The 21365-nt window shown below is 37.6% G+C and overlaps 1 protein-coding gene and 1 pseudogene across 3 annotated transcripts in view; both read right to left on the reverse strand.

Moving 5' to 3' along the window:
- The window catches only part of Ccser1 (coiled-coil serine rich protein 1), a 1171018-nt gene that overhangs the window by 707473 nt on the left and 442180 nt on the right, over positions 1 to 21365 (reverse strand). The window lies entirely within an intron of this gene.
- On the reverse strand, positions 5493 to 6702 carry LOC130870831 (glyceraldehyde-3-phosphate dehydrogenase-like; annotated as a pseudogene).

Raw genomic sequence — 21365 nt, forward strand, 5'->3', positions numbered from 1 at the left:
ATCATATGACAAAAACATTTGTTCAACTATGTTCATAGCAGCATTATTTGTAATTGCCAGAACCTGGAAACAACCTAGATGCCCTTCAATGGAAAAATGGATGAAGAAAGTGTGGAATATATACATATTAGAGTACTACTCAGCGGTAAAAAACAATGACATCGTGAATTTTGCATGCAAATGGATGGAAATAGAAAACACTATCCTGAGTGAGGTAACCCAGACCCAAAAAGATGAACATGGGATGTACTCACTCATAATTAGTTTCTAACCATAAATAAAGGACATTGAGCCTATAATTTGTGATGCTAGAGAAGCTTAATAAGAAGGTGAACCCAAAGAAAAACATATAGTCATCCGCCCGCATATGGGTAGTAGTCAAGATTGCCGTGCAAAAACTGGGATCGTGGGGGTGGGGGATGGGGGTAAGGGGAAATGGGGTGAGAAACGTGAGATGGGGAGGATGGGTGGAGCTTGGGGGGATGGAATGGTTGGGATAAAGGAAGGGTGTATAGGGGAGCAGGGAAGTATATATCCTAATTAAGTATATATCGTAATTAAGTATATATCGTAATTAAGTTTTGGCAAGAGACTTGACTCTAGAGGGGCTCGCAGGTGTCCAGGGAGATGTCCCCAGCTAGTACCTTGGGTAACTGAGGAGAGGGACCCTGAAATGACCCTATCCTATAGCCATACTGATGAATATCTTGCATATCACCTTAGAACCTTCATCTGGCGATGGATCGAGATAGAGACAGAGTCCCAAATTGGAGCAACAGACTGAGCTCTTAAGGTCCAAATGAGGAGCAGAAGGAGGGAGAACATGAGCAAGGAAGTCAGGACCGCGAGGGGTGCACCCACCCACCGTGACAGTGGGGCTGATGTATTTGGAGCTCACCAAGGCCAGCAGGACTGGGACTGAATGAGCATGGGATAAAACCTGACTCTATGAACATGGCGGACAACGAAGGCTGATGAGAAGCCAAGGACAATGGCACTAGGTTTTGATCCTACTTCAGGAACTGGCTTTGTGGGAGCCTAGCCTGTTTGGATGCTCACCTTCCTGGACCTGGATGGATGGGGGAGGGCCTTGGACTTCCCAGAGGGCAGCGAATCAGGACTGCTATTCAGACTCAAGAGGGAGGGGGAATGAAGTAGGGGTAGAGGGAGAGGAGTGGGGAGAGGGGGAGAGGAGTGAGGAGAGGGGGAGAGGAGTGGGAGGCGGGGAGGAGGCGGAAATTGTTTCAACAAAAAAAATTAAAAAAAGATCTTACCAATAATATCTGTTAGAAAACCAAAGGCAATGATCTCCATTGTTTGTAGGGCCTTAGGACATGCCTAACAATGTAAGGGAAGAATTCTCACACAGGGAACTAGGCATTTTACTTGGTATCTGTGACTACTAGAAGAATTATTCGCATTGTAGGTTACTTTCAATTAACTTTTTAATCTGAATTTGCTTACATAAATAGTTACATGATTTTACACACACACACATTTTAAAATTCCAGCTTCTACCTCTTATTTCAAACAACTTTAATGTTGTTTTTTTTTCCCCAATCTACCTCGAGCCCTACTCTCCCACCCCCTTTTCCACCTAAACCTCCCTCCCCATTATTCTTCTTCATATACAATCACTTATATTCTACTATTCACCTCCCTTAAAATATTTCTTCCCTCTTCACTACTAATGGTCCTCTCTAGTTCCCAAAACCAAATTAAAAACATTTATAGAAAACAAGAGCATGGTTGGAATGTATTAATGTTATTGCAATCCTTCCAGAATTTAATTTAATAAAACTCCTTAAACTAATTCTATTTTTAAAAGATATGAGTTAGGAGTCATCATTAATTCACTTTGCTAAAAGCAAGAACAAGCTGCTGGAAATAGGAACTAACAGAAGTTGTTTCAATGTATTCTTAGAGCATTTCTTAGAAGAACTCCCCCTAAGTAAGATAATAAGAAACACAGAAAAAAGCATGCCCACTGCCTTAGTCTACTTTCTTTTGCTGAGATTAGACACTGACCAAAAGCAAGGAAGGAAAGAGTATTTGGGTTACAATCTATAGTTCTTCATCAGAAAAGTCAAGTCAGGAACTTAAGGCTAGATCTGAAGAGACCATACCATGGAGGAATGTTGCTTACACAATGCCTTGCTTCCTCTGACTGCCTAGCATCATTTCTTATAAAGTCCAGGCCCTACCTCTCAGGGACATCACCTTACACATTGGGCTCTACCTCCTACACCAAATATCTTTAAATCAAGTAAATGGCATAAACATTACCACAGGTTGCCCTGGTTGAGGTAATTCTGCAGTTGAGGTTCCATCTTCTCAGCCAGGCCAAGCCTACAAAGAAGATTAGCCATGACACCTACATTTCTCAGTTTGATTTTCAAATATATATGCATACAAATAAAGAAAACCTTGCCATAAAGAGTAATATAAAAGAAAGAATTTGACATGGTTTGATAAACAATAATGGCTTTATTGCATAGAAAATAATATACTTTAAGAATGGTAGACCGGGCGGTGGTGGCGCACGCCTTTAATCCCAGCACTCGGGAGGCAGAGGCAGGCGAATCTCTGTGAGTTCGAGACCAGCCTGGTCTACAAGAGCTAGTTCCAGGACAGGCTCCAAAACCACAGAGAAACCCTGTCTCGAAAAACCAAAAAAAAAAAAAAAAAAAAAAAAAAAAAAAAAAAAAAAAAAAAAAGAATGGTAGATGCTGCACTTTCTATTTAAAAGCATTTTATTTCACTTATTAATGCTTACAATGAAGTACATACATTATAAATAGGGAATAAAATGTTCTTTCTTCTGTTGTTCTAGTTTTGAGACCAAGGAAAAGAAGTAAAATATCAACTGAGACCTTCACCCAGATTTTATGTAAAAATGACTTAAAAGGACTTTATAGAAAAACTTAACAACACATAAAAAAGTTGGGAAAATATCAGTTAGTGGCTATCTTTAATTCTGAAATTTATTCGAGGCTGGCTGTTAAATCACGAATCAATCAAAACTCAGGAAATATTAATCCCCAAATCATCTGACAACAGTGAACTCCAGGAAATATTATGAGTTGCAAACCTTTCTGATTCTATTCTATGATAGAAAAATGTTTATTCTACCAACCAATTTAATTCATAATTCTAACATGAGAAATAAGTGAAAATGTTCCAAAATTTGGTAAAGAGTTATGGAAAATCTAACTCTGAGCTGTACACAGCTTGTAGACAGTGGAATTTCTGATACTTGTTTTGGAGGATCTGTACTTGTTAAAGTGTCATGCTCCCAGCAATAGCTGTGAGAATCAAGATGTCTGGATCATATACTGTACAAATAGTTTTTGAACTTCTGTAAGACAGTGAACTGAGAATCAAGTCAAGTAGCAGACTTTTTCAAGGAGTGAGGTCTCCCAGGTCTTGCCTGAAGTAAGTGTGCAAAATTCTCAGCTCCCAGAGGCTGTCTCAGAGCTTTGTCTCAGTGTCACTGACACTAGAATGCCATTTATAGTGAGAGTTTGTTTTGCCTCAACTGTAAAGTTCAATTCATATTATGACACTTTAGTCCTTTTACTCTTAAAAAATCTTGGCATAACTGTTTTAAGCAAGTAATATATCTTAAATTAAAAAAAATCTGATGAACCACATTCAAATATTAAAATGAGAACAACAGAGAAAAAGTCAAGTATAAGTATTGTCATGTTTGTCTTACTGTTTGTGAAATTCTTTTCAGTGACTTGCAATTGGACATATTTACTCTTGTAAATAAAATTATACCAAGATCTTTGGAGATGAGTCTTATCAACACTTCAAACCTTAATTAACTTGCCCTTTTATTCAAACACTGCAATGTTAACACAATTGCCTAGTAAGATACCAATTCACAAAATACAAAAGCATCCCATGTTGCTTTTTACAATTTTAAAGGTTATAATATAAATTAATTCACATTGTTATTATAAAAATAATTTGTTAGAACTAGGACTTCCTGTGCTTTGTTTGTATTTTAGACTTTGGAAATAGTTCAAGAATTCCATGTGCACATAAAGAAGATGTACTCCAAGAAGCAAAATCTCCACAGACTGGATCTCCTTTGTCTCATGCCATGCCTTTGTTCTTCCTTAAGCACCAGGTCTAACTTAGATCTTGTGGTGTGTCATAAGAGCCTGTTCTAATGGTAACAGGTGTCATTCACTTGCTCATCTGGTTCTAAGTTAATAAGGTAGCACACACTTTCAACACCAAAGAGAGTTCATAATATAACATTTTTCCTGCCTCTAGATTATTTCACCCAAATTTGGTTTCTTCTTTCTAATTCTGCCTTATGCTGGTGATCTTCTGCTTTTCTATACACTGAGCTTAATGTTATGTATGAACTTGGTACTTAGTGGCTGCAAGTAGCCAAATTTTCCCTTGAAGTACTTTGGAGACATTCTGGCCAACACTGTTCTTTACTTATAAATTCTGTTCTCTGGTGCTCTCTCTACTTGTATGATCTTAGAGAGACTTTAGACCTCCAGTTAATGCTGCTTTCAGAACACAGTTCCTCCAGATTGCCATGTTTATATGTACCTCCTGATACATGTGGTCCCTAACCTGTGTTTCTTTGGGGGGATGGTGAAAGTTTTCAGTGCTCTTGCATTGTTCTTTCAGTCACATGGAGCCATGGCCTTGGACTCATAGAACCTGACTCTTTTCCTTGTTGTCTCTTTCACTCTCCATCTACTAAGATGTCAGTTGTGGTCTCTATAGTATATTTCCATCATGATATACTGCTTGACCATGAACTGAAGGCTTCACTACTATGAACCGAATACACCTTTGCCTTTTTTAAGTGGATTGACTTAAATATTTTGGTTCAAGAGAAGGCAACTAACAAACACTAATTTGCAAATTTTCTCTTGGAGCAAGTTTTGTGTTTATGTAAACTTGACAAATATAGTCACATGTATAACCATCACCAAAATCAAACCACAGAGCATTTCAGCAGCTAGTGGTGTTCTTTCATGTACCTGTACATCCACCTAGCACATATTGTTTGCCACTATTGATTTATTTATCCTTCCATTTTATGTCACATAAGTTTTCAGCATAGATTTTAACCTAGTTTTTCCCCATATCTCACTTTTAAAAACATAAATTAAAAAGAACTAGTTTTTTCACTCTGTCTTTCACAGTTATTTCCTATGGCTCATACACTTCTTATTTCAACTTAAGAGTCTTGTTCCTACTTGATGTTCACAGAAACTATATAGTATCTTTCCTTTTCATTTTATTGACTTTTCACTTCCAAAGTTTATGCCCAGGAAGTAATAAATACAGGAATAATTTTCCCAGTATAATTTTTCCATTATAAGACTTAATCTTGCTTCATCTGTAACAAGTTTAATAGTAAATATAATATCTTTTTGATTGTATCAATAGAGAGAAAGAAATCGTAACAAAATTATTAAAAATATTTTTTTAGGGGTGCAATGAATTTTATTGATGGTATTCAAGAGAGTAGGGCTCCCTAAGCCCCTCCTGCTATTCTGGGGGTCTGGGATGGAAACTGTGAGGGAGATGCTCAGTGTCAAGGGTTGAGTTAGGACAGGGACTGCTCAGCAGCCGAGGGCCTCTCTCTTGCTGTGTCCTTGCTGGGATGGGTGGTCCAGGGTGGGCTTCTTACTCCTTGGAGGCCATGTAGGCCATGAGGTCCACCACTCTGTTGCTGTAGCCAAATTCATTGTTGTACCAGGAAATGAGCTTTACAAAGTTGTCATTGAGAGCAATGCCAGCCCCAGCATCGAAGGTGGAAGAGTGGGAGTCACTGTTAAAGTCACAGGAGACAACCTGGTCCTCAGTGTAGCCCAGGATGCCCTTTAGTGGGCCCTCGGATGCCTGCTTCACCACCTTCTTGATGTCGTCATACTTGGCAGCTTTCTCCAGGCGGCATGTCAGATCGACGACGGACACATTGGGGGTAGGAACACGGAAGGCCATGCCCGTGAGCTTCCCGTTCAGCTCTGGGATGACTTTGCCCACAGCCTTGGCAGCGCCAGTGGACGCAGGGATGATGTTCTGGGCAGCGCCACGTCTCGCCACAGCTTCCCAGAGGGGCCATCCACAGTCTTCTGGGTGGCCGTGATGGCATGGACTATGATCATGAGTCCTTCCACGATGCCAAAGTTGTCATGGATGACCTTGGCCAAGGGGGCTAAGCAGTTGGTGGTGCAGGAAGCGTTGCTAACAATCTTGAGGGAATTGTCATACTTGTCATGGTTCACACCCATCACAAACATGGGGACATCGGCAGAAGGGGCGGAGATGATGACCCTTTTGGCCCCACCCTTCAAGTGGGCCCCAGCCTTCTCCATGGTGGTGAAGACACCGGTCGACTCCACAACATACTCGGCGCCAGCATCCCCCCATTTGATGTTGGCGGGATCTCGTTCCTGGAAGATGGTGATGGCCTTCCCGTTGATGACAAGCTTCCCATTCTCAGCCTTAACTGTGCCTTTGAACTTGCCATGGGTGGAGTCATACTGGAACATGTAGACCATGTAGTTGAGGTCGATGAAAGGGTCATTGATGGCAACAACCTCCACTTTGCCAGAAGTGAAGGCAGCCCTGGTAACCAGGCGTCCAATACGGCCAAATCCGTTCACTCCGACCTTCACCATCGTGTCTCTGGAATGAAGCTGGCACTGCACGAAAAGAAGCGGCTGTCTCTACAACAGGGAGGAGCAGAGAGCCTAAAAATATTTTTAAAACAGCCAAAGTGCTAATTATTGTGGAAATTCCCAAGTAGATAGTTCCCAGAAGAAATGAAATTCTTAAGTGGCAAGGAAGAGGATATATGAGACGCAATACGTCTATGTGTAACAGACTGCGCTTTTTTTTTCTTTCTTTCTTTCTTTTTTTTTATTCTTTTTTAATTAAAATTTCCACCTTCTCCCCGTTTCCCATTTCCCTCCCCTCCTCCCAAATACGCTGACATGTTGACATGCCTTTGACACTAAAAAGACATACAAAACAGAAAAGGATGCCTTAGATAAAATTGTTAGAGATAGGCAGGAAATATTGCTCTTTTTTACAAAGATTTTGGTAGAATAAAATCTAATTTAAACAATTTTAAATGTTTTTGAGCTCCATTTCAGTTGTAGATCTCCTACAAGCCAAGTAGATAGCAACAGGTCTAATGAAAGCACATGATTATGGAAAAACAATGGTTAGAAGCTGATTAGAGTTTCTTCTGGGTCCTGAGGCAGATCTTATATGTGCATACAAGATGCACAGATGCATGAGGGCAGATGGCATATCAAACCACTTTGGATTGACAATATGATAAGAGAACTTGCCACAAAGTGCCATGGGCCACAAAGTGTCATGGTATAACTTTAATCCCTGGAATACATGTGGTAGAAGGAACTAGGTAAGGTTGTCTGACTACCATACACGTAACAGTTTGTGTGTGTTTCTGTTATCACACACACACACATACACACACATGTACACACACACGCACAGCTCTGGTTCACACACCCTAATAATAACATTTTTCTGATTTTCTTTTTAAATAGAGGCTGGGCAGGGACATGGTCTTTCTGAATCTAAAGTCTTACTTATTCTCTACTTAATTATGACTCTCATCTTAAAATCTGCTCAGATGACAAACATAGAAGTCAGGATTATAAAAGTCATCAATGTTGGTAAGAAAACTCAAATATACACTTGTCCTGTGAATGTACTGAAAAAGCTAGCTAAAACCTCAACTTCAAAAGAAACAAACAAAACCAGGCTGGGCGTGGTGGTGCAAAACCGAAATCTCAGTCCTCAGGAAGGTGAGGCAAGGAGAATTGCAGGTTTGAGACAAACCTAAGCTACTTTGGGAGAGGATTTCCTAAGTACACAACAAAAGAAAAGCGATAAGCAGACTTTGCTAATCCTAACCAGTGGTCTCTCCATGAACATGAAAGAAAATTTTTTGTTTTGCTATACTAATTTTTTCAAGTTTGATTTCATAAAACAGTTCGGTGAAATGGTATACCCTGTGTTCTGTAGAAGAGTTAAAATGCTTGGCTGGAAATGCAGTTTTGTTCAAAGAACACTTCCTACTTGATATTAGGCAAAATAAAGTGAGGGTGGGACACTTGTCATACTTCACTGAAGCAGAAGGAAGATGAAAAGAAAGATACAGGGCTTAATTAAACAGAAACCTATGCTGATTTGTGAGTCTGAAACTTCTCACATTTACAATTCTACTTACGAGGAATACAAACATGAGCTCCCTTTATCAGCACTGAGTAACACAATGTTCTTCTAGCCTCTTTAGCAGTAATATGTCCTGGGTGATTAATGAGGGTCTATCACTTGATCCTATCATTCTAGTATGCATAGAATTTTCCAATCATCTATTTGTATAGTATGAAATTATGTATATATATATATATATATATATATATATATATATATTTGGATTTTTGAGACAGGGTTTCTCTATGTAGCTTTGGTGCCTGGTGCCTGTCCTGGAACTGGATATTATAGACCAGGATGGCCTCAAACTCACAGAGATCCACTTGCCTTTGCCTCCAAAGTGCTGGCATTAAAGGCATGCACCACAATACAACAAAATTTTATATTGAGTCCAGTTGCAAATATTATTTTTCTTTAAATGAAGAAAGTACTTTTTCTTCATTTCAAATAAGGGGATTTTTATGAGCATTATAACTCAATAACATGTTCCAAATAGCACAGACCTAAATCTAGGTTTGTTCTGTTACTGGAACAAAGACTTCCTAGAAAACTAGATGACTTGTTCAGAATATGGCATGTAGGCTTCTAGAAAGTTTTATGTTACAAAGTAAGGGAGAACTCATAAAACAAAACATGCAATGTAAACTAAAGAGAAACCTAGTCAAAATAAAACAGCTCCCAAATGCCAGAGTTGGAACTAAATAACAAGCAACATAGTATTGGGGTATAATTCAAAATCCTTCAAAGCATCGCTGCACACAGAATAAGTTAATGAGCAAAAACACAAATGGGAGAGAAAAGACAAACACTCATATGGGAATACCACAACCAATTTATGTAGATAGTATTTCTTTTCCAAGGAGTAGGACGTAGTACCACATTGCCACATACAGTATGCCTTCAGGGATGGGATGGCTTTCAGAGGAAAACACAAATGAGGGAGGGTTGGGATCTGTCAATACAGAAAATAGAAGGCCCTGACATAGCTGAGTGACAGAGGTCAGTATCAAATAGATGGCATGCACCCTTGATAGGTGACATCAGGGTATTCTTACACGCATTGAAAATAAATCCATTTAATCATAAGAAAATAACTAACAAAAATAAATGAGAGATACTCTGTGAATGATGATGCATGCTCAATAATACAAACAATACAAATAATGAGAAGAGGATCTGTGAAATTTTCATAGATCATGCTTGTAGAAGCTATAATGACCAACCATCATATGTTATCCTGGGAAAAATCATTATTAAGAAAAAGTATATTGGGGAAAATGGATGGATTTGGCATGGATTGCCCAGTTATGCTAACAGCCATGCATCACCATTAAAGTACTGCCCTCCACTAAGTATGATAACAGTAGGCCCACCAGCATACTCTTATGTCTCTAATGTCCACGTAAACCCCAAACTAATCTGAGACTAATAGTTTATTAAAGAATAGCTCCACAGAAGTATAGCCTGACAACGTGAGGTTATAATGTAGGATAGCCACTATGCTCTTAGCTTCTCAGTTTTACTAGACTTTATACTTTTTATAAAAAATAAATTTTGTCAGGTCATTTCCTTTGGATGTGTTTTATCCTCCAGTTCTAGCTTTTACTGAAGATTGCTCTGAAATGCGGATATTAAATTCTTTTGCATGCCTCCATGTTTGATGTGGGACTCCCCTCTGTATGCTATGAATACCATTGCTTAATAAAGAAACTGTCTTGAGCCTACAGCAGAGCAGGAAAGAACAGAGCTAGGCAGGGAAAACTAAACTGAAGGCTGGGGGAAGGAAGGCAGAGTAAGGGAGACGCCATGGAGCTGCCACCATAGACAAATGTGCTGATACTTTGCTGGTTGGCCATGACCTCATGGTGATGTACAGATTAATGGAGATGGGTTAAATTAATGTAAGAGTTAGCAAATAAGAAGCTAGAGATAATGGGTCAAGCATTGATTTAAATAATATAGTACCTGTGTGATTATTTCGGGAGTCCGGGGGGCCAGGAAACAAACAAGCAGCCTTCATACTACATATGTTCTACATCGGATAGCTAAAGGAAAGCTTCTACCATATAAAATGATCTATTTATTTAGATTATTTGAAGGTGATCAGTAGATTGATTTCACATTATTAATATTTACTGAATGTCATAATACCATAGCACAAATCCATTAATTGGGCTGCCGCTGAAAGTGTGATCAATGGTCCTGTTTTGTGGGATTAAAGTTCGCTTAAAAGGAACCATGTGAAAAAATTCTGATTTCTATAATACAAGTGAACTACTTTTCTTAACAATTTTCTTTTTATATATCAAAATTAGTTTATTCATGCAATCATCCAGCAAGTATTAAATACTCATCAAACTTTTATGTGCTCTGATTTTAGGTTATGATCTTATTTCACCTGGCTAGATGTTAGCAGACTTGCCCTTAACCATATGATATAGTAAGAAAGAGAATACAGGTTACTTAATGGTGACACACAGATATTTTATATGTTAGTGAGATTCTTGAGTTCTGTTGGGTGTTTTCACAGCTATCTACAAAGTAAAGGGAGCTAGTAAGCCTGGATTTTGCCAGTCCAGGGTACTGACCTCTTAAGAAGAAATATCGATCTGTGAGTACTTAGTACCCTGTGAGGATGCTGGACCATTCATTTCATTGCTGCTACACATGGTATATATCCTGTGCCTACCTGGTTATCATTTTAGCAGTAAACCAAAATCAACAGTGGTAAGTGACATTCATCCTCTAAGTAAGGACTTGATATTTATACTATCAAAGAACAACAACCTCTCTCCTCTCCCAATTACCTCTTCATGACCAATTTTCTCCAAATGAAAATGTAAAGACTTTAAAACATATCTTTTTACAGTAGATAATGGAGACATTTGCCTTCCCATTCTCTTCCTAATTCGTTTTATATGAGAAACATTCTTATTTTCTTGTGAAGGGTGACTACATCAAAATTCTGTATGCAATGCCTAAGTATTTCTGGTTAGACATTGAAACAGGCCTGAGCACACATAAAGTCCCAGCCAAGGCTTCCAAGTGCTCACAGACAGCATGTATGACAACCTAACTACAAAAATGAAAATCAAATCTTGTAATTGCACTGGGAATTTTAGGAGGTGATGTCTTCATTTACTATCAGCGCTGCGGTTATCAATGCATACTTCTCACAGAATGGTCAAAGGCTATAAGTAGATCAGGAGTTCCCAGGGTCAAAGCTAACACTCCAGCCAGTCTAAGGAAACAGGAAAAAATCTGAGTCTATTTGATGTGTAAACAATTCAGGTCTAGGTGGTCAGGTTAACTTTTAAAAGACACTGTACTTAATATCCAAATTTTCTTTCTAATATAGGAATAAACTCTGTGGTTGGTGAGCTGATAGCTGAAAAGTTTAAAGTTATGATTAGAACATTCAATTCTTATATGCCAGTAAAAACAATTTACTAAATTATTTCCATTTTTTAGTGGAGAGTATCAGATTATATAATTATCCATTGTTGCTTCACAAATTTTTGGTAAAAGAAATGTCTAGATATAAGAGTATTGTTAGTTAGTATATGTTCACATCTTAGACTAGAAAATATATTTACAATATTAAAAATTCCAATTACAAGAAATTGTCATTTTTTTCTATATTTGACATTCAGTTTTAAATGGTTCTAGAGCATTCTGTGGCACTATTTTTAATGTTCTTGCTTTAAAAACTGAGTTGAAATGAGATTGCATATCTATATTTTAAATGTATTTTCCTATGTTAATGATAGTTAATCAATTTTTCCAAAAAGATCATAAGTCATCTGTATGTTTTACTTATCAGTATTTATTATTTCTGTTTTATACAATGTGCTTTGATCACATTTGTTCCCCACCCCAACTCCTCCCAGATCCTCCCTCCTTCCCTTCTCAAATAATATGTACCTCTTATTTTAAAAAATGCTAATTAAGTACAGTTTGTGTTGCCCACATAGTCTTGATGTTCTGCCTTTCACTGGAGGATAGTCAAAAAATCCTTTGGCTGCACTTTTAGAGAAAACTGACCATTCCTCTTCCAGTAGCTATCAAATGACAATCCTAGCTAAGGGTGGAACTTTGTATTTACCTCTCCTACTCTATGCTGGGATTTTGTCTAGATGGAGCTTAAACAGGCTTTGTACATTCTCACAGCCACTGTGAGTTTGCATGTGCAATTACCCTGACCCTTACAATAAATCCTACTGGCTAGCTTCTTAACGCTGGAACGTCATTCATGCTTCAAGATGAGAAAAGCAGTCATCAGTCTTGCTCACATGTAAATGCTGCCTGATACAACAACCATACTGGCAAGACATATCCACTAGTGTAATAGTGGTACAGATTTCCGGGAACTAACCAACTATTTTCTGATTGAACTTAAATCAAGAAAAGTGCTAGATATGAGAAAGGCCCTAGAGGAGAGCATACTATTATCATTATTCTATTAATGGGTATGTTAGCAAGCTGACTCATACTGATTATTTCTATCCATACATTTCTCAATCCCAAATTAAAAAAAAAACTTATTTCTGTAGTATATGGAATTAACAAAGAGACCCATAACTGGTCACTATGCAGAAAGTAAGAGACTTTGGAATTTTCACACTTACTTAAATGTCCTTCCAAGGCCTTGGGGTCATTGCAGAAGAAGGGGTGGAATGATATTAAGAAAAATAGGCAGTGGATAACTACAGGCAATAACTAATGTTTTAAATGACATAATCATATAACTATTTATGGAAATACTAACATGTCAGGTCTAGTCTTGGTTCAGGTTTAGGTCCTGAGAAAGGGAAGCATTGACTCAAAGAAAAAATCTTACCAATAGGTATATTGCACTCAAGTGGTCATTAATAGTCATCTTTATATATTAACACAGTTTTCTTTTTCTACCGAGGTTATATAAACAGCTTTATTATTGACCTCTGTTTTGAACTTTTAAGAAATGCATCTTATTTTAAGAAATATATCATAATCATTTATAAAAGTCCCCATTGTTTCCTTTTATGCTTCCCCAAATACACTTTACCATCATCTAAATAATGTTAGTCTAGATATTGAGTTCATCATTTTTGAAAGCTTAACTAAATATCAAGTCAGATACTTCCTGATATTGTAGCAACTTATGTCAGCTGGTAGCCACTTATGCTTGCAAAGTTTAAAAGTGACAGACATGGGTAAAATGCTTTAATAATAACAATATTCAAAACTAAACAATTCTTCATATCTGCAAGATCTGCTTTTATACAGTTCCCCCTTTTTTATAAGAGAGTTTCATGTGACTCTCTCTTTAAAAGGTAGACTTTGATAAGGCACTCTTTTCCCACCCTACAATACCATGCTTTTCCCACTAATATAAGCTCCTGTGTACGGTAAATATGGATCTATCCATCTCTTGTGTATGGTAAAGATGGTTCCATCCATCCCATATATTATATTGTGTTTTCCCCTGTTGGATCATACCAGATCCTATCATAGATTCTGTATGCTTCATGGCCAGGGATCTTACTCATGACAATTGGCATTATATGTATTCCTGAGGCTTTTCTCTTAGGACAATTTAAAAGCAAGACTCATTAATTTTAACTCCTTTTATTGAGTCAGAAAAGTTCTCAGAATTGAGAGTTAATTATTCCAGATAAGAAATTTGAGAAGCATTAGCTCCTGCTGATACATACTAAGGAGAAAATAATCCAGAAAGAACAGAATTTCCAGAGAAAATTACAGCTGTTGCATGCATAATTGAAACTAAAAATCTCCAAAAAAAATCAATAAGTTGCATGAGTTCAACAAAGTCCTGCATTGCTCTCAGGCACTGGTCCTTGAGAAGTGAGAGACTATTCCCATGGTGGTGTAGGAGGTCCTTCTGTCCATGTGCAGCTTTCATTGGTTAATGACTAAAGTAACTGTTCTGGCCTTTTGATGGGGTAGAACCTTGGTAGGCGGGGAAGATGGAACTGAATTCTGGGAGGAAGAAAGCAGAGTGAGAGAGATGCCACTGATCAGCCCCCAGAGTAAGACATGCTGCCAAAACTTAGCTGGTAAGTCACTGTCACATGGCAATACACAGATTAATAGAAATGGAGTTAAATTAATATGTAAGAATTAACTAATAAGAAGTTAGAACTAATGGGCCAAGCAGTGATTTAATTAATACAGTTTCTGTGTGTTATTTCTGGGCTAAGCTAGCCGGGCAGCCAGACAAACAAGCAGGCCCTCCTCTTACACCATGGGACTTGCTTTTGGAGATGCATTGGAAAGGTATTTATATGCTGATCCTAGAATAGGCTACAAGACTCCTGATATCAACACATTATACCCTATGCAAGGCTTGGGAATGAATATTATCCTTGTCTGACCATACAGTCTCCATATAAAAATACTTTGGTATGAAATCACAAGGCAAGAAAAAGATTATACCTGTAAACTCATAAAGTAAAAGTCTGCTACCCAATAACGGGTGGTGGAGGGTGAGGAGAGACTTTGCCCCAACAAATGATTCTGTCTCTTTTGAGTCACCTTTGCTCTTGGCCTATTCTGGTCTTGTGGTAAGATTTTAGTTACTAATCTCTTACTTTATCATCCTGTAACTAATTAAAGCTGTGACTAAACTGCTGAATAACCCAAAGTATCTACAGCAAAGAAATGAGCCTTCTCATGCTTTCAGAGGTGGCCCACAGGAGCAATCAGGGACTGGCCCTTTGAGTAGAAGGATCTTAAAATAAAATAGAGGAATTTACATAAGGCTGAATGTGTTTTGTGTGGATGACTCAAATGAATAGAGAACTTCTCAGACATTGGTAAACATATTAAATGATAATGAAAACCAAACTTGGCATAAATAAGATCTCAGGGTGGTAACCAATTTAAATTTTCTCTCAAAATAGAGGCACACTGAATATCTTAACAAAGCAGATAATTCTTTGTTTAGTTTGAGGTTAGAAAAAAGCAATTGAATCCTCTCAGAGGACATTTAGATCAAACTGCTAAGGTGTATAAATATAAATACTGAGAGTCAGAAAACTGCTTTCACTGAAGATTCACAAATTCTTGATAGGGACAGAACTCAAATTCAGTCATTAAAAGGAAATCAATCACTTCATGTCAGACACATGACAATTCTAGATCACGAAAAGCAGATCTCACCTGCAATGTGTCATGAAACTGACTACCTTTGTTGAAGATGATATCAGTTATGTCAACAATGATTCAACTTATTATTTTTTTCCTTTTTGTTTGCTTCGATTTTAGGCAATTTCTAATTCTATAGCCAAATTATGAGCATTCATCACATTTGAAATTTAAATTCCATGTCCCGTCTCTGGAGTTTGAGTATAGCCACTTTATATCAATGAGTCTTTATAGCAAACCATTATTTTTCTCAAAGTGATATTCTGTCCCAGATGCCTTCTCCCTATGGTTGGGTCCAAATTAATTGTTGCCAGACAATTTCATGATGTGGCTGTTGATTGTGTTTCCCATTATTTCTCTGTCTTTCTTTCTTATTGGACGTTCTTAGTATGTTCAGCAACAAGTCCAAATTTGGCTCTAATTTTATTTAGGGCATTTAGTAGACAGAAATTAGAATCTCCAACACAGCAGACACTGTAGTGTTAGTTCAATAAAAGTAGTCCATACCTTGAAATATTTGAAATGCACTAGGGTAAATAGGCCAGTGATGAAAGTAGAAGTTAGGTAAAAAATAAACAGATTTTAAAAATACTTACAAAGATGAGTCAAATAGAAATAAAAAGAAGAAAATTCCAACTATTGAATGAAAGGAACAGATAAAATATCAATTTATATTTTCCAGTCGTTTTCTGGTTTATGATTATGTTTGTCCTAAATTTTGCTTCTATCTACATTGTAAGATTTCTTATAAATATTATCTTTCAATTCATTTTATGATAAATATAAAAAGTACCATTGCAATGTATAAGATTTTTCACCTTGCAAAATCACTAACTTCAGCTGGTTTTGCATTTGATTCCGTTGTATATTTACTTCTTAGATAACATTCCTAATGCCGACAAGAAATGATTTTTAAACATTTTTGCAATTATAATCTGTCAGTCAAGGATGCATACTTGGCTGAGCATCCTCACATGCATCATTACTATTCCTCCATGTCCCAGACTCTGAGTTTTCTTATACTAGTGAATAAAGGATTGGAAATTCACTGTATCTTTAATAGAGAGAGAAATATATTTCTATTATTAAAGACACAAGTTATTTGTTTTTTTCATACTATGAGATAAAAGCATAAACTTCCATTGCATTTTGAAACTGAAATGTATTAAAACACAGAATGTAAGAACAAACACCAGACACAATTAAAGAGAAGTAGCCATTACCTACTGTTTTCAGAGAATGAGTAGGACTTTGCTAGACATAGTGACAACTGCAAATTGAAAGACTGATATGTCTGTTGTGTTTAACTTTGGAAATAATAAAAAGAAAACAATAAATTTACAAATTGAAGAACATATTTGGAAAATTCTGGAGTTTCTAAGAATATATTTCTCAACGCTGGTGTTTTTTTGGGGGGGTGGAGGGAGCTCTCCCTATGTTACACCCTCAACTTCTTTGAGCATAAAAAAGCTCACCCATATGCTGGTGTATTTGCAAAGAATTCAGAGTGTGTTTCTCAGCCTAGAGCCCTTTCTTTAGCCAGCAGGATCATACACAGAGATCTCTTGCTTTTCTCAATAGCTGTGCAGTTGCCAAGGTCACAGTGAGGGCTCAGGAAGTCTTAGATGATAAGAAGAGCCTACTGCTTGTCAAGGATACTCATAAGGAAAGAAGCTATTTTTAACTTGGTCTTTGGAGATGGAAGGTGCAGAAAAGATTCTAGATCTAAAAAAATTCTGAAAAAAACAATGGTCATTGGTAGCATGAACCAAAAACACAAATACAAGAGCATCAGGAAGAAGAAACTTCCACTGGTTTGGTCTTGATTCATGCTGAGTTTGCATTTCAGGTGTGGGTATGTAGGGAAATCATGGTTTCTAGACTGAAAGACACCTAAGTTCTGCATTTGCTATGAAGTACTATCAGGCCTAGAGCTTTGAATTTTGAGAACCAGATGCAGCGGTTTCTGGTAGCCGAGCTCTTCAGACTTGTGAATTAAGGGATGCCCCCATGACTCCAGGTATCTGCACTGTAGGTAGTCTCAGCACTTCTTTTGTGCCATGGCTGCATTTAGTAACTGACTCAAATAAGATATATAAAATTGTAGGTTTAAAAAAAGTCTGCAAAAAGGTGGGACCATTTGGAAATCAAAAGGTGATATATATATATACACACACACACACACACACACACACACACACACACACACACAAGGGCTGACACACTGGATGTAGCAAAAATTGGAGAAGAAACAAAGACTGAAGGTAGAAGTGACAAGATTTCTTCAAGTGCTGGGCTGAGAAATAAAAAGGACTGTGAAGGCTATGAGAAAAAAGAAGAGGAACCAATGCTTGTTTCCAAGGTTTAACATAAGTAACTAAAAAATTACAAAAGAATTCAGTGGCTAGGGAAGATGACAAAGGGGATATTTGAAGTGAACAAAACCATTGATTTTGTTTGAGGAGTTAATTTTGATATGATAATTGAACAATATAGTATGTGAGTGGTGTGTGTGTGTGTGTGTGTGTTTATAAAAAGACCATCAGCTTTTTCATATGTTTCCTGACACAGGACAGACTGTAATGTCATGTGTCAAAGGAACGTGAGAGCTGAGATGCTAAGCTGAGGCAAGAATAATCCACCTCTCTAAGAGGGAACTTTGAGTAGCAACTTTATAAATACTTGGTGAAAACTGCATTAAAGAACACAAACAGGTTTTAGTTGTATGTTCTGATGGTATTAGCTTCAAGCCAAGGATTCTTAAGTAGCTAGAATGGACAGAGTCAGGGAAGTTTGAGTAGGAGCTAGGAAGCCAGCCTCTATTCAACACTCATACTGTGATGTTATGTAATGAAAGCAGTGTTTACTGAGCTTATGCTACCTGGAAACCAAAAAGACATTGCCTAAATGAGGCTTTCCAAAATCCATCAGAGGAAGAGATCAGAAGACCTTGTGGTAATCCAGAAATACTGGACCAAATTATTACAAATAAAAACAAAGGAACAGAAAGAGCAGACAGGACCAGAAGTGTTGGCTCCACCTCTGTGTCTGCTATCTCTGCTTTGTTATAGCATCTGTGCTAATCCTAGGGAGGTGACTGTCCTGGATAGTCAACTTGGCTAGATTTAGAATCACCTAGGAAATGCATGTTTGGCTGTGTCTGTGGAGATGTTTTCAGACAAGTTTAATTAAGGGGAGAAGATCTTTTTAGAAAGTTTGCAGCACCATCCCATAGGTTCAGGTGCCAGACTGAATAAAAAGAAAGATTAGATAGATAGATAGATAGATAGATAGATAGATAGATAGATAGATAGATAGATAGATAGATAGATAGAGAAATGAGGAGAAAGCCAGCGGGGCAATGACATTCACTGTTGTCGGTTGTTTTACTCTTTAGGATTTGGGAGTCCCAACTCTCAGCTCCCAAATAAATCACACATCACATGCCTGGCCTTAGCTTGCCTTGTTTATTGCCACCTTTTTTAAAATTTAAATTATCCCATCTATCTTTGACCTCAGGGCTTTTATTTTTCTTTGTTATGGTTTACCTTTTCTTCTTACTCCATGTCTGACTGTTTAGCTAGGATGCTAGACCCTGAAGTCCTCCTCTTTCCTTTCTTGTTCCCAGATCATCATATTCTTTCTCTTAGATTTCTTCTCATATTTATCCTCTCTGCCTACCAGCCCCGTCTATCCCTCTCTCCTACCTCGCTCTTGGCCATTCACTTTTTTATTAGACCATCAGGTGTTTAAGACAGGCACAGTAACAAAGTTTTACAGAATTAAATAAATCAACATAAACAAAAGTAATACACCTTAAGACAATATTCCCCCAAAACACATTTCTACTTTCGCAGATTTTTTAATTGATTTTATTGAGCTATACATTTTTCTCTGCTACCCTCCCCTTCAACCCTATCCCATGGTCCCCATGATCCCAATTTGCTTAGGAGATCTTGTCTTTTTCTACTTCCCATGTAAATTAGATCCATGTATGTCTCTCTTAGGGTCCACATTGTTGTCTAGGTTTTCTGGTATTGTGATTTGTAGGCTGGTTTTCTTTGCTTTATGTCTAAAAGCCACTTATGAGTGAGTACACATAATTGTTTTTCTGGGTCTGGGTTACCTCACTCAATATGATGTTTTCTAGATCCATCCATTTGCCTGAAAATCTTAAAATGTCATTATTTTCTTTTGTTATGTAGTACTCTATTGTGTAAATGTACCACATTTGCCTTCTCCGTTCTTCAGTTTAGAAGCACCTTGGTTTTGGCCAGTTTCTGACCATAACAAACAATGCTGCTATGAACATAGTTGAGCACATGTTCCTGTGGTATGATTGAGCATCCTTTGGATATATATCTAAAAGTAGTATTGCTGATCTTGAGGAAGGTTGTTTCCTAATTTTCTGAGAAATCACCATACTGATATTCAAAGGGGCTGTACGACCTTACACTCCCACCAGCAATGCAGGAGAGTTCACTTTACACCACAACCTTTCCAGCATAGGTTGTCATCAGTGATTTTAATCTTGGCCATTATTACAAGGTGTAAGATGGGATCTCAGAGTTATTTTGATTTGCATTTCTCTGGTGGCTAAAGATGTTGAGCATTTCCTTAAGTGTCTTTTAGTCATTTTAGATTCCTCTGTTGAGTTCTTTGTATATTTGAAGATCAGACCTTTGTCTGTTGTGGGGTTGGTAAAGATCTTTTCCCATTCTGTAGGCTGCCATTTTGACTTGTTGACTGTGCCCTTAGCTTTATAGAAGCTTTTCAGTTTCAGGAGGTTCTATTTATTTATTGTTTCTCTCAGTGTCTTTGCTACTGGGGTTATATTTAGGAAGTGGTCTCCTGGGATAGTGTATTTGAGTGTACTTCCCACTTTCTCTTCTATGAGGTTCAGTGTGGTTGGCTTTATATTGAGGTCTTTGATCCATTTGGACTTGAGTGATAGATATGGATCTATTTTTGTTCTTCTGCATGCTGATATCTAGTTATGCCAGCACCATTTGTCAAATATGCTTTCTTTTTTTCATTTTATATATATATATATATATATATATATATATTTTTTTTTTTTTGTCAAAAATAAGGCGATCGTAAGTATGTGAATTAATATCCGGGTCTTCGATTTGGTTCCATTGGTCCTGTTTGTTTTTATGTCAACAACAGGCTGTTTTCAGTTGTGTAGCTCTGTAGTAGAGTTTGAAGTCAGGGATTGTGTTGCCTCTAGAAGTTCTTTTTTTGTACAGGATTGTTTTGGCTATCCTGAGTTTTTGGCTTTTCCATATGAAGTTGAGTACCATTCTTTCATGGTCTGTGAATGTTTTTTCTGAGATTTTGATGGGCATTGCATTGAATCTGTAGATTACTTTTGGTAAGATTGCCATTTTTTATTATGTTAATTCTACCTACCCAAGAGCATGGAAGATCTTTCCACTTTCTGGTGTCTTCTTCAATTTCTTTCTTCAAACATTTAAAGTTCTTTTTTTTTTTATTAATTAATTTATTTAATTATTAAAGATTTCTGCCTCTTCCCCGCCACCACCTCCCATTCCCTCCCCCTCCCCCAATCAAGTCTTCCTTCCTCCTCAGCCCAAAGAGCAAGCAGGTTTCTCTGCCCTGTGGGAGGTCCAAGGACCACCCACCTCCATCCAGGTCTATTAAGGTGAGCATCCAAACTACCTGGGCTCCCACAAAGCCATTACGTGCAATAGGATCAAGAACCCAGTGCCATTGTTCTTCAGTTCTCAGTAGTCCTCATTGTCCATTATGTTCAGCGAGACCGGTTGTAAAGTTCTTGTCATACAAGTCTTCCACTTGTTTGGTTAGAGTTCTTCTGAGATATTTTATGCTATTTGTGGCTATTGTGGAGGGTGATGTTTCTCTGATGTCTTTCTCAGAACCATTTATCATCTGTGTAAACGAGGTCTACTGATATTTTTAGTTAATCTTGTCTCCTGCTACATTACTGA

Source organism: Chionomys nivalis, chromosome 1 (assembly GCF_950005125.1).
Source record: "Chionomys nivalis chromosome 1, mChiNiv1.1, whole genome shotgun sequence".
In the NCBI taxonomy this organism is placed as follows: domain Eukaryota; kingdom Metazoa; phylum Chordata; class Mammalia; order Rodentia; family Cricetidae; genus Chionomys; species Chionomys nivalis.